Source organism: Rhipicephalus microplus, chromosome X (genome assembly GCF_043290135.1).
Source record: "Rhipicephalus microplus isolate Deutch F79 chromosome X, USDA_Rmic, whole genome shotgun sequence".
Taxonomy (NCBI): Eukaryota; Metazoa; Arthropoda; class Arachnida; order Ixodida; family Ixodidae; genus Rhipicephalus; species Rhipicephalus microplus.
In genome coordinates, this window is record NC_134710.1 from 220,500,931 (window position 1) to 220,514,782 (window position 13,852).

The 13,852-nt window shown below is 43.3% G+C and overlaps 1 protein-coding gene and 1 non-coding gene across 2 annotated transcripts in view; one reads left to right on the top strand and one right to left on the bottom strand.

Annotated features, from left to right (window-relative positions):
- The window catches only part of LOC119187551 (putative G-protein coupled receptor CG31760), a 186,650-nt gene that overhangs the window by 57,236 nt on the left and 115,562 nt on the right, over window positions 1-13,852 (top strand). The gene's annotated exons all lie outside the window — the stretch shown is intronic.
- Window positions 13,680-13,752, bottom strand: TRNAT-CGU (transfer RNA threonine (anticodon CGU)). The gene has a single exon. It is a non-coding gene; the product is annotated as a tRNA-Thr (tRNA).

Sequence of the window (13,852 nt, forward strand, 5' to 3'; positions counted from 1 at the left end):
TGGCCGAATTGTTCGCTGAGCGTATTGTCGCATTGATTTTCTTGGCCGCTCACAGACGCAACACCACAGCACTCCACCTGGGTCTTCCAAGAGAGAACACTGTGCGAGAAGGGATGTGCAAGAGATATATTGCGCGTTCAAGGTATCGCACTCATCCGTCTCGGTAGCTGAGTCGGTAGAACGCTGGTTGCTAACCATCCTGGAACGAGAGGTCGTGGGATTCATTCCTCGCTTTGGAAATTTTTATTTTCTAATACGCTCGTGTGCATTCTATTATGTCATATTCATGACATTATTTGTAACCGAAGTCTTGGTGAACTCTCGCATGAAACACTTTCATGCAAAAAATAGGGTATGCTAATTACGTATTGCTCGTAAACGTCGGTTCTTGTATGACTCTAAGCGAGCCAGCTTGTGACACTTTTCTATTAAGCTCTTTGTGGTGATCAATAAACGTACTTCTTCACTTTGTTTTGCGGAAGCTCGGCATGTTTCTTTCTTTTTTTTTTTTGCTGAGGAGAAGAGTTTTTTAAGTAAATGTTGTTGCGATCGTAGTCGTTTAAGGTTTTATGAACCGTCTCTTTTAACATCGTATGCTGTCGATGCGAAGATGTGAGGAAATGATTTTCGTGCAAATAAAATCTGCCGTTGGGGTATTTAATAGCGAAGCTCCTTAAAGGTTGTTTTCCCTTCAACAGGTCTAGACTGCCCACCTTTTTTGTTTCCTGCTTTCCAGAAAAATTACACACTTTATATAACCGCTTAAGACCATTCCTTTTTGGTGGCCGTTGATAGGATCACAGGAACATGTACCCATACTTCTATTTCAATACAAAGCGCTCAAAACTTGTAAAATGACGCCGGACTTCTCCAAGACTGAGACCTAGCGGTTACTCGAAAAAACAATATCAGCGGATGAAGGCATATGTTGTGGTGTCATCTTCCTCAATACGTCTGCTTTGCATTTTCCGCAGCGGCATCAAAATGGTCCGCTGTTTTTTCATTCTTTGTCATGGCATGTCCTCCCCTGAATGAAAGTAGCTGCAGAACCAAAAATATTTCCCAGAATCAAAATGAATTGACATGTAAGTGAGAGCTTGTCTTATCGGGTCACGTCCACGAAAGCCTTTGAGCGCCAGGAAGAGTTACGCGGCACTCAATAATAAAAAGTGTTCTTTACGTGCAGTGACACGAATATATATATATATATATATATATATATAAGGAAAAGAAGTGTATACCTAAGGGCTCGTTTTTCCGTGTATAAATAATATAAATGAGATATAACAGACAGTAATGCCAAGGACTGTACAGGGGAAGTTATTAGAACCAATGGAATGTAAATAAGAAGAAAGAAAAGTGTATGAAAAAAAAACCAGCCGTGAGCAGGAATCGAACCTACGACCTTCGAATAACGCGTTCGTGGCTCTAACCACTGAGCTACCGCAGCTCAGTGGTTAGAGCATCGAACGCGTTATTCGCAGCTCAGTGGTTAGAGCCTCGAACGCGTTATTCGAAGATCGTAGGTTCGATTCCTGCTCACGGCTGGTTATTTTTTCATCCACTTTTCTTTCTTCTGATTTACATTCCATTGGTTCTAATAACTTCCCCTGTACTTTCCTTGGCATTAATGTCTGTTATATCACACACACACACACACACACACACACACACACACACACACACACACACACACACACACACACACACACACACACACACACACATATATATATATATATATATATATATATATTTGATTGATATGTGGGGTTTAACGTCCCAAAACCACTATATGATTATGACAGACGCCGTAGCCGTAGTGGAGGGCTCCGGAAATTTAGACCACCTGGGGTTCTTTAACGTGCGCCCAAATCTGAGCACACGGGCCTACAACATTTCCGCCTCCATCGGAAATGCAGCCGCCGCAGCCGGGATTCGAACCCGCGCCCTGCGTGCGGTGGTCTAGTGGCCGAGTACCTTAGCCACTAGACCACCGCGGCGGGGCAATATATATATATATATATATATATATATATATATATATATATATATATATATATATATACAGATAGATAGATAGATGCTATAGGCGTCTGCAGTACGCAAAGAAATGCAAGGAAGTTTATTTCGCCCATTAGTCGACTCACTACACGTGCTAATTGATAATGGTTCCACCAGCCATCTTTATGAACTTTGATGGCTAGCCACTGCTAGCCTTGAAGTGCGTTCTCCACAGCTCCATTTGTGATGCGTAGGCGCGGCCTGCATGAGTGAAAATTGTGCGTAACACTACAAAATACCAATTGGTTTGCAAAGTTGGCTTCACGGCAGTAGATTTAAGCTCTACAGCAAAGCTAGTTTTGCAGAAATACGTGGGAATCGTTTAAATATTTTTCACGTATCGTTGTTATGCGCGAGGTATATAGGCAGTACCGGAATGCAAACGTTATGTGGTAACCACGCCGCAGCATTCTTTACTTCTCGCTTGTACCACCGTAACTGGGCACCAATTTCGGATTCTACTGCAAGTCGACAACTGAACTTTAGATTTCGAATTTAGATAAAATTGGTCTATCTACAATCGTGTAAGTACGGTCTATTATACTTCTTCACTGTCAAATATACTAATCTAGCTTGAAGAAGCCAGAAACGACCCACAAACATGGTTGAGACAGTGACGCGGCCCTGAAGATCTTGCATCTGTTAGGTAGAACTTCATGCGTTTTGATGGGCATTACATGAGAACGTACAAACTGCATTGTATGTTTATCAAAGGACTGGCTTGGCGAACCTCATGAACTTGATGTGAGAACATTAACGGAAACTCCTAACGTCATGCGAATGAGCAGCTACGTGTGTTTCAGCGCAGAATCACTAAAAAAGGGATGTGAGACGATTTATTAAATGGAAAGTTGTAAATGTCCTTAGCATTCGCGAAAATTTACAGTCGGCGTCGGCGGCGTCAACATGAGCGATGCAAAAAATTAGCCTGATCCTCTTATGACGCTACCGACGTTGTCATGGCGTCACAGGTCACCAAAACTCATGACGTCACCATGACGTGGCGTCATCGGATGACATCGTCGCCTGGTCAAAGGGGAACTGATCTCTGCGGCAGTGTACACCGCGTTAGGGGACGGAAGCTTTCGGAGGGGTGAGTTAGAGGATAAATGCATCAACAGAGGAGAAAAAAGAAACGAAGATAGCTGTCGCTTTCCAGCGAATGCATAAGAGATACTGTCTGCTTGTTCAGCTCCTGCACTTAACATCTACTCTTCAAATGGTAAAAAGGTTAATAATCTCATCACAATTCTTCATCGCATTCCTTTAAGGCATCTTGATGTATTATATTCTGAGATAGATAGATAGATAGATAGATAGATAGATAGATAGATAGATAGATAGATAGATAGATAGATAGATAGATAGATAGATAGATAGATGTTTGATATTTGAAAAGACGGTGTATGATATTCATTCTGAGCAGCTGACCAGTGCAGTCCAAACAGCGTAGAGGCCGAGAACCTGGGCCAGGTAGCCTGTGCTAAACTTTTCAAATTGAGAGAGAATATACACACTCATTCGAGTGGACCGGTAATAAACTCCGCTCTGTGCTAGAAGGACTTTCGCTTTCAATATTGACCAGCCAGTAGACGGACTATCGCACTGCGTTTCGAAGTGCTGCCCTCGTCGCTGGGTCTTCACCCCGCTTGAACGTTCTGAATCTATCACTTGGCGCCTATGTACCCACCTGACACGCTAGCTGTTTCCCGGGCCACATGAGAGTGGCAGATAAAGCGTGCCTCCAAGACTCATAATCACTACCTTGCGTCACTGGCGGTTGGTGTGGCTGAGCAAATACTGGAATTGCAAGATTAGGAGGCACGTTTGCGGATCGCCATCACTCCCCACTGAGCAAATCCTTCACCAACAACCCCTAAAAACCAAGCCGATGTCTCAGCTAACTCTAGCGCAGAAGCTTTTCGCCCCCGCTAAAAGCCGTATTCTACTTGCAATTTAACGTCCGGTGTAACTCACAACCTAACTGTCAGATGCCGGCATCAAATGAGGGGGCTCAATACTGGAGGTAATAAGTTTTACGGCTCTGTTTGCTTAAACAAGTAAATCTTAACTTTACCAGTGCCTGTCGGCCACACGTTGTTTTGTGTCTCAGTTTGTACATGTAGTCTGGAGCCTTAGTTGTGCAAGTACTCGAACTCATAACGCAATAACTGCCCGTTAGAGTGGCTTAGCCGGGAACTAGTCGTTAATAATGAGAAACAGAAAACGAGAATAAACAAAATGCTCATTACACGAATAGAGAATAATTAAAAACACGCAAGGCGTCCGTGGAACGCGTTGCACTGTCACAGCAAAAGCTGGAAGAGGGGCCTTTCACAGCCTTTTAAACAGTATTTTGGTAATTATCACGGACATTTACAAGGTACCGACTACGCCATTAATCATTGTGTAGTAGGCAGTCATTCACTATGTCATCCTTCAGCATTCTTTGGAGAAGCGTGGTATCCGCTGGTAAGGAACATTGTGCAATTTTGCTGTGCTGTTCTTGACGACGTTGAAGAATCATGGCAGAAGCTTTTGTTATCCCTGCAATCTCCCACAGTGGTTATGCGCGACGTGAACAAGACCGATCTTGTGTAAACCGTTGAAAGACTCGACGACCCACTCTTTGCGCGATTCACATTATGTGGCATTCCTTTGTTGTTCTAAAATCTCTTACTACTCATTATAACGCGACTCCTTTCTCGACATCAAGCCTGCTAAGGCTAGTTGGCGGAGGAGTTTGAAGCACCGGCGAAGCTCAGTGGTAGGATATTGGAATGGCACGCAGGGCAATCGGTTTGGAATACTTATTGTGTGCTTAATGTCTTTTGTTTATGGTGTTGTTTTTATTTCGCACGATATTGATTACGGACGCCAGTGGTGGCGGCGGTGGACAACTATGGCACGTGTTGTGAACTGTGTTGTGATCTCATAAGAGCTTTCGCTGGAATAGTTTCAAACATTACTGAGGGCTTTCATAGTTTCAGACATTACTGAGGGTTTGCAGATTATGTTTTGCCCATTTCAAGAAAAGTGGTGCCGTAAAACATATGAGCATATCGATTCTCCTAAAGCTATACTAAAGTTGCCCTCATGACGGCATGCACGCAGTAGCAAAAGGAAGCGGAAAGAAGTGAAAGTCAAGGAGGTAAACCAGGGGCACCTAAGGTTTTTTTACTAATGAAAAAATTAAGACATGGAAAGAAAGAATCGGGAAAAAGAAGAGAGAAAAGTATACTATCTGCGGGAACTTCTGTTAATTTCTTAAGCATACAATCAATCACCGAGGCGAGTCCATTTCATGAACTGTAAAAATACCTGCGCGAAGGTCACGGGATCAAATACCAGCCGCGGCTGTCGCATTTTAATGGAGGCGAACGTTTTATGGTGTTGTATACTTTTTCTTAGGTGAACGTTCAAGAGCCCCAGGTGGACGAAATTTCCGAAGCCCTTCCCCATGGTGTCTATCATGATCATATCGTGGTTTTCGGTCTTTCAACCTCAGCAAACGCATTAGCAATACGCCGCTTTCAAAGCCTGAGCTTGTGGAGGCATGCATTGTTCAAGGATCATTTTCCCTTAAAATTTCCTGTGGTAAAGTCCATTGCTATGACTGCTGAAGGATTCAAGGTCTTTGTAAATGAGAGGCAGGCGACAAGCAGACATGGCTTGTGTTATCTTCAAACAATGAGAGTCCCGGAAAAAAAATAAGCATCAGGGAATCATTCATTGAGATTACAGATAGATTTACAGTACAAGGCAAACTGAAAAAAAAAACACCTATAAACCTATAAGTATAAAACGTGCAAAAATTTTCGTGAAGGCACATCACTGGTCTTTGTATAGGCGTGAACGTACCCAGTTAAAAAGAAATTTAATTATTGTCGAATAGCTCTGACAGCGTCAAAGCGAGAATGCTTGCTTGAGTTCTGTTAAACGGTCACATGATATGGCACGAAACTCACGGCAGATCGCGAAAACGTGCACTCGGTCACTGCAAATTCGTGTGACAGTTAAACTGAATATTTCTAAGCATCCGACTGGGCTAGGTGGTTATTCACACCTAAGCTAAAGAGCGCAGGAAAGCATGGCCACGAAAAGGAAACATGCAGGACACCAGTTGTCCCGTGTGTTTACCTTTCATGGCCGTGCCTTTTTGCGCTGTTTAGCCCAAGTTATTTAAATTGAGACTTCAATTTGCTCTGCAAAACTTGTACAGAGCATCCAATATGAAAGCTTGCTACACAGATGGCATATTGCAGTTCAAGGACGCACCGGAGCGTCCTCTGCTAGCGCTGCTTTTTAGACCCGAGGCGTGTGTAGTTGTCCCTACCTTAAAATATATAGGGGCCTTAGCCTCTACACGTTCTAGCCGCCATCTGTCACTGTTGCACAGAAACAATCGAGACGGCCGAACACTTAATGCTGGATTGTGCTCACCTCTCTCCACAGCCTGCCGAGGACACAACTTTACCGCAGGTTATCGTATTTTCACCAGAAGGGGAAGACTGCGATGCCGCTGCCTCGTCGACCACTTAAGCTCACCTAGAAATAAGGTAGAAGGCAACACTAACCGCAGCAGATGGTACAGTTTCCCGTGACGGCAAACGCATACAAGACAAAAGACAGGAGAAAGTACGCGACACGGGCGCTGCCTATCAGCTGAAACTTTAATGAAACGCATGGAATGTTTTAACAGAAAGGGAAACAATTCGAAAATTAGTCGCTCTATTTTCGTCAAAATATTCCACTTTTTTGTTATACTTTCAGTTGATAGACAGCGCCTGTGCCGTGCGCTTTCTCCTGTCTCTTGTGTTGTTTACGCTGGCCGTCAGTATATTACAACTAGCCCACTTTGCTACATCGATGCAGTTTCCACAATAAATGTATTTATTATCAATTACTTCATCGGGAAAAAAGTGGCGATATCTAAAGGCAAACCACACGGCGTAAGCTGCTCAGGAAACATCATACGACAAATAAAAACAACTGACGATGCCGGTGTACGCTGAACGCTGAAATAAAACACGTGGTTTTCCAAAGAAGCTTCTGAGATGTTTGCCGCAGCTGTTGTCATGCGGGAAATTTATGTTTTTGTTCTTTGTGTGTTTTCAAAATCAGCGTAACTTGAAGTAGATGTACTACCACGCTTACGGTGTGTTTTTTTTTTAAACTACAGCCTATCTTGTTTTTGAAGTACCCTGATAAGCTTACTGCATGTGTGAAATATCAGCAACCAGAGTGTACTTTTCTTGATCTATGAAATATATAGCATGCCCACTAGTCTCTCCCACGTTTTAGTGTTTAACTGCTTTTAAAGACACACATTGTCGAATGCCGTCCCCTTTACTACAGCCACCGCTTCCGTGTATGCATTTCAGCATGCATACAAATGCATACTGCAAAGTGACCTGAAGCAATTTGAAAAAAACTTGTAGTATGCATACACTAGTGCTGTGGTGTTGCCACTCTAAAACTGGAGGGACTCCGGAATCATTCCACATTTTCGCGACCCCGAAATGGAATGGGGACAACGCCTTAACGAGTGGAATGGAATGAGAATGGAATTAGGAGCCTTTTTTTCGTGTAATGAAATGGTAATGTTATTACGTTTTATACTTAAAATAAAGCATGTTTTCGTCTATGCTCTATTTTTGAAACAATAAATATTGGTAAGTCACAGCTTCAATTTTAACAACAGTGTTCTCGAATATATAAGACTTCTAAGTTTGTCTTTATGAACGCGATAGCGCTAAAGAGCTTGTTTTGCAGAAATATGGTGTCGGCATGGGTGTGGGCATGGTTGGTTGTGAGCGAAAAGTCACTATCTTATGCGTGACCGAAAAATCGAGAACGACGCAAATAAAAGACATGATAAAAAACCCTCGAGCAGAGTGGGGAACGAACCAGTGTTGTCGGGGTACAAGTGGGGATATAACTCGGGTCGTTTACGTGGCAAGCGGGTGTTTTGCCACACGGCCACGCCTCTGCATGTGAAACAGTGAAAAGAACTTCCTCGGCTTGGTTGTAGTGAAAGTAGCTTTCATGATTCACAAACACACGCGTCCTGTATATACGCTTCCAAATGAAACATGAAAAATTGCAGCAATAATGCGTGGTCAAGCGTTCATTGGCAATGGGCGTGACAATATGTGTTTATCCTAATGGCTTCGTGGTTAAAATCCGGTAGCCCACTACAAAAGGCACACACGCTACTGCACCTATTCTCTTAAGGCCACGAAGTGGGTGCATAGCAATTTCTAAAAGGTTTCATGTACTGAGTTTTGGAAGTACACACTACGAATAGGATGTTGCTATCGCGTTCAACTCCTAAAGGTAAAGCTTTAGGGTCCCCTAACTTTTGTTCGCATAACCGCGAAAAATAACAGTTTATGTTTGTGAAGCTCGACCCATAGCTAGAAGGCAGTTATTTTCTCTCGCCTTTTTTAAAAAAAAATAAATGTATTTATGAAGACAATTTTTTTAATAATCAGTCTTCAAAGCAGCTTTCATTCACACTTCGGATTTTAAAACCTATACGACGGAGCGCACATTTCACTAACATTTTATTGCAAGATATCGTTGAATAAAACCACAATAAAGCTCCTTTTAGCACCTTGCATTTCTAGCGAGCTTTATTACCGCATTTTAAAATTACGAACACGCCTAACCACTTCTTACACATAATGGTTGCCAAAAAACTAAAGACCAATAGCCGAACGTGTTGTTGCAGAAAATTTTGTTTGTGGACATAAAAAAAGGTGCGAGAAACTGCTGCTGCTCTATACCGGGAGGTAAGGCTTTCTCGAGTCTCGAGCTGAGAGCTGGTTAGCCCACGCTCCCACTGCTGCGGGATGGGATCATTTCATCTTTATCATTATTCTTTTCTACGCACATTCGCTCAGTTGCTACGACCCGGTACATACTCATGTTAGCATCGTCAAGCAAAGAAAGCATTTTCAACACCCTTCATTGCTAAAAGTGCAATATTGCTCAAATTAGTCATGTAGGCCTGAGTACATATTTTTTCGAAGTCAAATGCCACAACGCAATCTCCATGTTCACCTTCAGTTAGCCAGAGCCTTCGTGGTGGCCAGAGCCAGTGGTAGGCATGGTGTAAAAGTGTGAACGATCTGCCATCGACGTGGGACTAGACGGGTGGCGCGGATTACCGAAATAAGCCGAAATAAAAATTGCATCATCATCATCATCATCATCACCATCATCATCATCGTCGTCGTCGTCGTCGTCGTTGATTTGTAAAAGAGAAACTGAGGTATACGTTAAAGTACAAAAAAAATGCATTATTCCAGCAGATACTAAAGGGAGAAACAAATTATCCCTGCGTGTCGGCCCCGATTGACACCCCCCCAAGAAAGTGACAAATGCTCTATACACAGCCAGGTCTTTATTCACGAGCAGTTTAGTAACTGAGACCAGCAATGAACTTTTGCGACAAAAAAGACATTGCCCACGTGCGCACAGGCAAACACTGAAAATTCTCCTCACCCTGCCTACGCTTGCAAAATGCGCTTGACGAGCGTGAGTGCTGATGAGCAGTCAGCACTCACGCTCACACTCATGCAAATGCCCAAGGTGCCCGAGCGGTGCACAGTTGTAACTAATACCAGCATATTTTGGGTTTTTGTTGCCCATCAGCCTCATCATAGTTTTTTCCATAATCACGACTGCTCCAGACGCGAAGAAAACTGCTCAGTGTTCTTAAACACTACTTTTTGGAGCATAAAATTGTGATATGCCGTAATCTCAGAATTAATAATTTTAAACTTCATCATAATCATCAGCCTGACTACATCTGCTGCAGGACAAAGACCTCTCCCATATTCCGCCAGTTAACTCGGTCCTGTGCTTGCTGCTGCCACTTCATTCTATCAGACTTCCAAACCTCATCTGTCTACCTAACTTTCTGTCTCACCCTAACGAGCTTGCCTTCTCTCGAAATTCAGTCAGTTATCTTTAATCCCCAGCGCACGCGCTACATGCCCGGCCCATGTCCATTTCTTTTTCTCAATTTCAACTGTGATATCCTTAGCACCGGTTTGTTCCCTGATCCACTCTGCTCTCTTCTTGTCCTTTAAGGTCACATCTATCATTCTCCTTTCCATCGCTCGCTGCGTCGCCCTCAATTTAAGCTGACCCCTCTTTTTAAGCCTCCAGGTTTCTGATCCGTGGGTATGTACCGGCAAGATGCAGCTGTTATATGCTCTCCTCTTGAGGGTTGGTGACAGATTACCATTATCGATTTGAGAATGCTTGTCGAATGTGCTCCACACCATTCTTATTCTTCTAGTTACTTCAATTTATTGGTCCGCCCCCCCCCCCCCCCGTGGTTATTACCTGTACTAAGTAGACGTAGTCCTTTACAACTTCAAGTGCACTATTGCCTATTTCGAAGCGCTGTTCTTTTCCGAGCTTGTTGTACATTACTTTTGTTTTCTGCAGATTAGTTTTGAGACCTACCTTTCTGCTCTCCTTGTCTAATTCAGTAATCATCAGTTGCGATTCATCCCCTGAGTTACTCAGCAATGCAATGTCATCGGCGAACAGCAGTTTACTAAGGTACACTCCATTACCTCTTACCCCTTAATTACCATTCCAGGTCTCTGAAAACCCTTTGCTAGCACGCGGTAAATTGCACTGGGGAGATAGTATCCCCTCGTCTTACACCCTTCTTGATTGGTATTTTGTCGCTTTCTTTATGGAGCACTATGGTGGCAGTTTTTTAGGCTACACTCCAGGCCTCTTAATGCAATTCCATCGTTACGCTGGTAAGATATAAGCACTACGAAATATTGAGAACTAATAGATAATAATGCCGTGTAAAGAAACAAAATAAGATGAAAACATAGGTTACCGCAGACAAGGAGCAAAGTTGCGACCTTCGAATAACGCGTCTAATACTCTGCCACTGATATACGGCAATAGTTTGTAAGCTATATATATATATATATATATATATATATATATATATATATATATATATATATATATATATATATATATATATATATGTAAATGGGGGGAGGGCATTCAATGCTAAGTGTCCCAGACGTGGAGTGCTACCATCGAAGATTCGGCTGATGAAATTCACACAATTTGCGTATACCCCATTGAGTATGGCGGCCAAAGATGTTTGCTGGAAAAAGTTTTTCAGGACCATCATGGAGCCTCCGCGCCTCGTCAATGTCCGCTTGCCTTTGCCAAAGTGTGGACAATGGAAAAATTTGTATAAAACCGATATCTGTTTCCGGAACTTCGAAAAAGTACTTGAGCTAATAAAAAGGTTTTGTTTCGTTATGTTACTAAACCGTTCCTAAGTTCTTGCCTTTACCTAGCAGCTAGGCCTTTTTGAAACACCACAAGAAATCCTCAAAGTTTACCATTTCCCCCTATGGCTGGAACTCTCTATATGCAATCATAATATTATTGTGGTTTTCAAGAAAGTTTAATATTGCCACCTGGTAATCTGTGCCTGTCAACACTGAGTGAGTTCTGGTCCAGTGAACGAAGAAGACGAAGACGAGCAAGCTGTGCCAGCAGAGACGTCCTTCTTCGTGTCTGAGATTTTGACAGTCGCGTCTCCCTGTACATTTCTTCGGCACCTAGCGCGTGGCAGTATCTCACAAAATTGCCTAGAGGCGCCACATACTTCAAATCTTCTCGAAACTAAAAGAAATATGTGAAAATATGCAATTTGTTCAATATTTGACCCTATTTTTTGTACTTATGTGGTCCAAGAAAAAACTTACATGATGCGGCGTTTGATTGGCCACTTCATGTTTAAGTAATGAAAAAAAAATAAACAGTCCGTCAAGAACTTCACTTCACTTCACTTTATTACCTTAAAGACTCCCTAGAGGGGTATTACATAACTTCATGAAAACGTTCTGAGGAGTTTAAGCCACCAGGGTGTCCACGAGGGACATCCTAACAGCCGCTACTGTAGGCGACGCCCTAGTCGGGGCGAGAACTTGGTGGCGTTTCACCAGTTATTCGACCCTCTGGACTGCCTTTTGTTAGTGTTGGAGCTGGGGGCTCTTGAAATTCATCTTCCCAGTCGGATTCACTGGTGAGAGGTGCCTGAGGTAACGTGGTATGTTTACAGAGCATGTGTGCGAGTGAACAGTACACTTCTGTGCAGTCTGAGCATTGTGAATTTATGTCCGAGCTTAACGGCTGAGTCGGCTCCATGATGAGTACGATCTGGTTTGTAGCACGTGAAAGGCTACCTCTTGCGTGCGTTCGAGCTTTGCATGAGGTAAAGGGTATCGGCTTCTGTCGTTTCGGTAGAGGCAGGCAATTTCGTGGAAGGTGAGTCACGGGTCATTAATCTATACGTCTAGGCCCAGCTCTTGGCTGATCGATCGTCACGGCGGGTCAGTTCTCGCGCTCGATCATGAACCATTTCGTTGAGGTTGGGTTGCTGTGGGTGGACCTCTTTGCCCATGTGGGCAGGGAACCAAGAGAGGTAGAGCGAGCACCGTGTACTTGAGTGTTTGTAAAATGTGGGCTGCTTCTCGAGCTATGTTGCCCGTTTCGTAAGCCCGAATGATGATGCGAGAGTCTGTGAAGACATGGGTGCATAAGGGGTCAACCATCGCTAAAGCTATAGCAACTTGTCCGGCTATGACACTTGTTGCTAGCCTTACCGAGGCGGCTGAGCATAGGGCTCGGTCGCCCTCTACTACCGCGAATGCGAAGGTGGAGGAGTTACTGCATTGCGCCGCATCGATGAATACGGTAGAGCTGTGATTCGCAGTGGTACGGTCGAGGATTTCGAAAGCGCGAGCCAAGCGTCTGCCTTTGTTGTGTTGCGGGTGCAAATTTCGCGGAAAAGGGGTTACCATGTAGGTCGCGCGGACAGCTCTGGGGAGGGTTACTGCGCGTTCAAGGTAGGAATGTGGGGACATGGCGGCCGTGCTTATATGTCGGCGGCCTGCCTTGGAGGAGGAGAGGCGGATCACTTGGGCCTTGTTCTGGGCCTCTATCACTTCATCGATGCCGTTGTGAATGCCTATAGTTGATACTCGTGTTTTGAGGCACGAGTGATTTGAGGCAAACTCGTGTTTGAGGCAAACCAAAGACTTCATTAATGATTTTGCGTATGAGCGATTGATATGTGGGGTTTAGCGTCCTAAAACCACCGTATAATAATGAGAGACGCCGTAGTCGAGGTCTTCGGAAATTTCGACTACCTGGAGTCCTTTAATATGATTGTGTTTAGTTTCGTCTTTTTGACCTTCGTCCACTTGTGGGCAGAGGTGACGTAATTGATGTGGCGCATCAGGAATGCGTGGTATATGCGCAGAAGGTTGGCCTCTCAAAGGCCTCGTCTGCGACCCGAGACTCACTGAATAAGTTGGAGCATATTTTCTGTTTGAGCTTTCATATATATATATATATATATATATATATATATATATATATATATATATATATATATATATATATATATATATATATATATATATATATATATATATATATATAATGAGATATAACAGACAGTAATGCCAAGGAATATACAGGGGAAGTTATTAACATTAATGCAATGTAAATAAGAAGAAAGAAAAGTGGATGAAAAAATTACCAACTGTAAGCAGGAATCGAACCTACGACCTTCGAATTACGCGTTCGATGCTCTAACCACTGAGCTATTACAGCGGCACTCCCTCCATCCACTTTTTTGGGTTTATCTGTGAATTTTTAGAAGTAGGAGCGACAGTCAGCGCCATCTATAAGCCAAACAACGAGTGTGAAAACA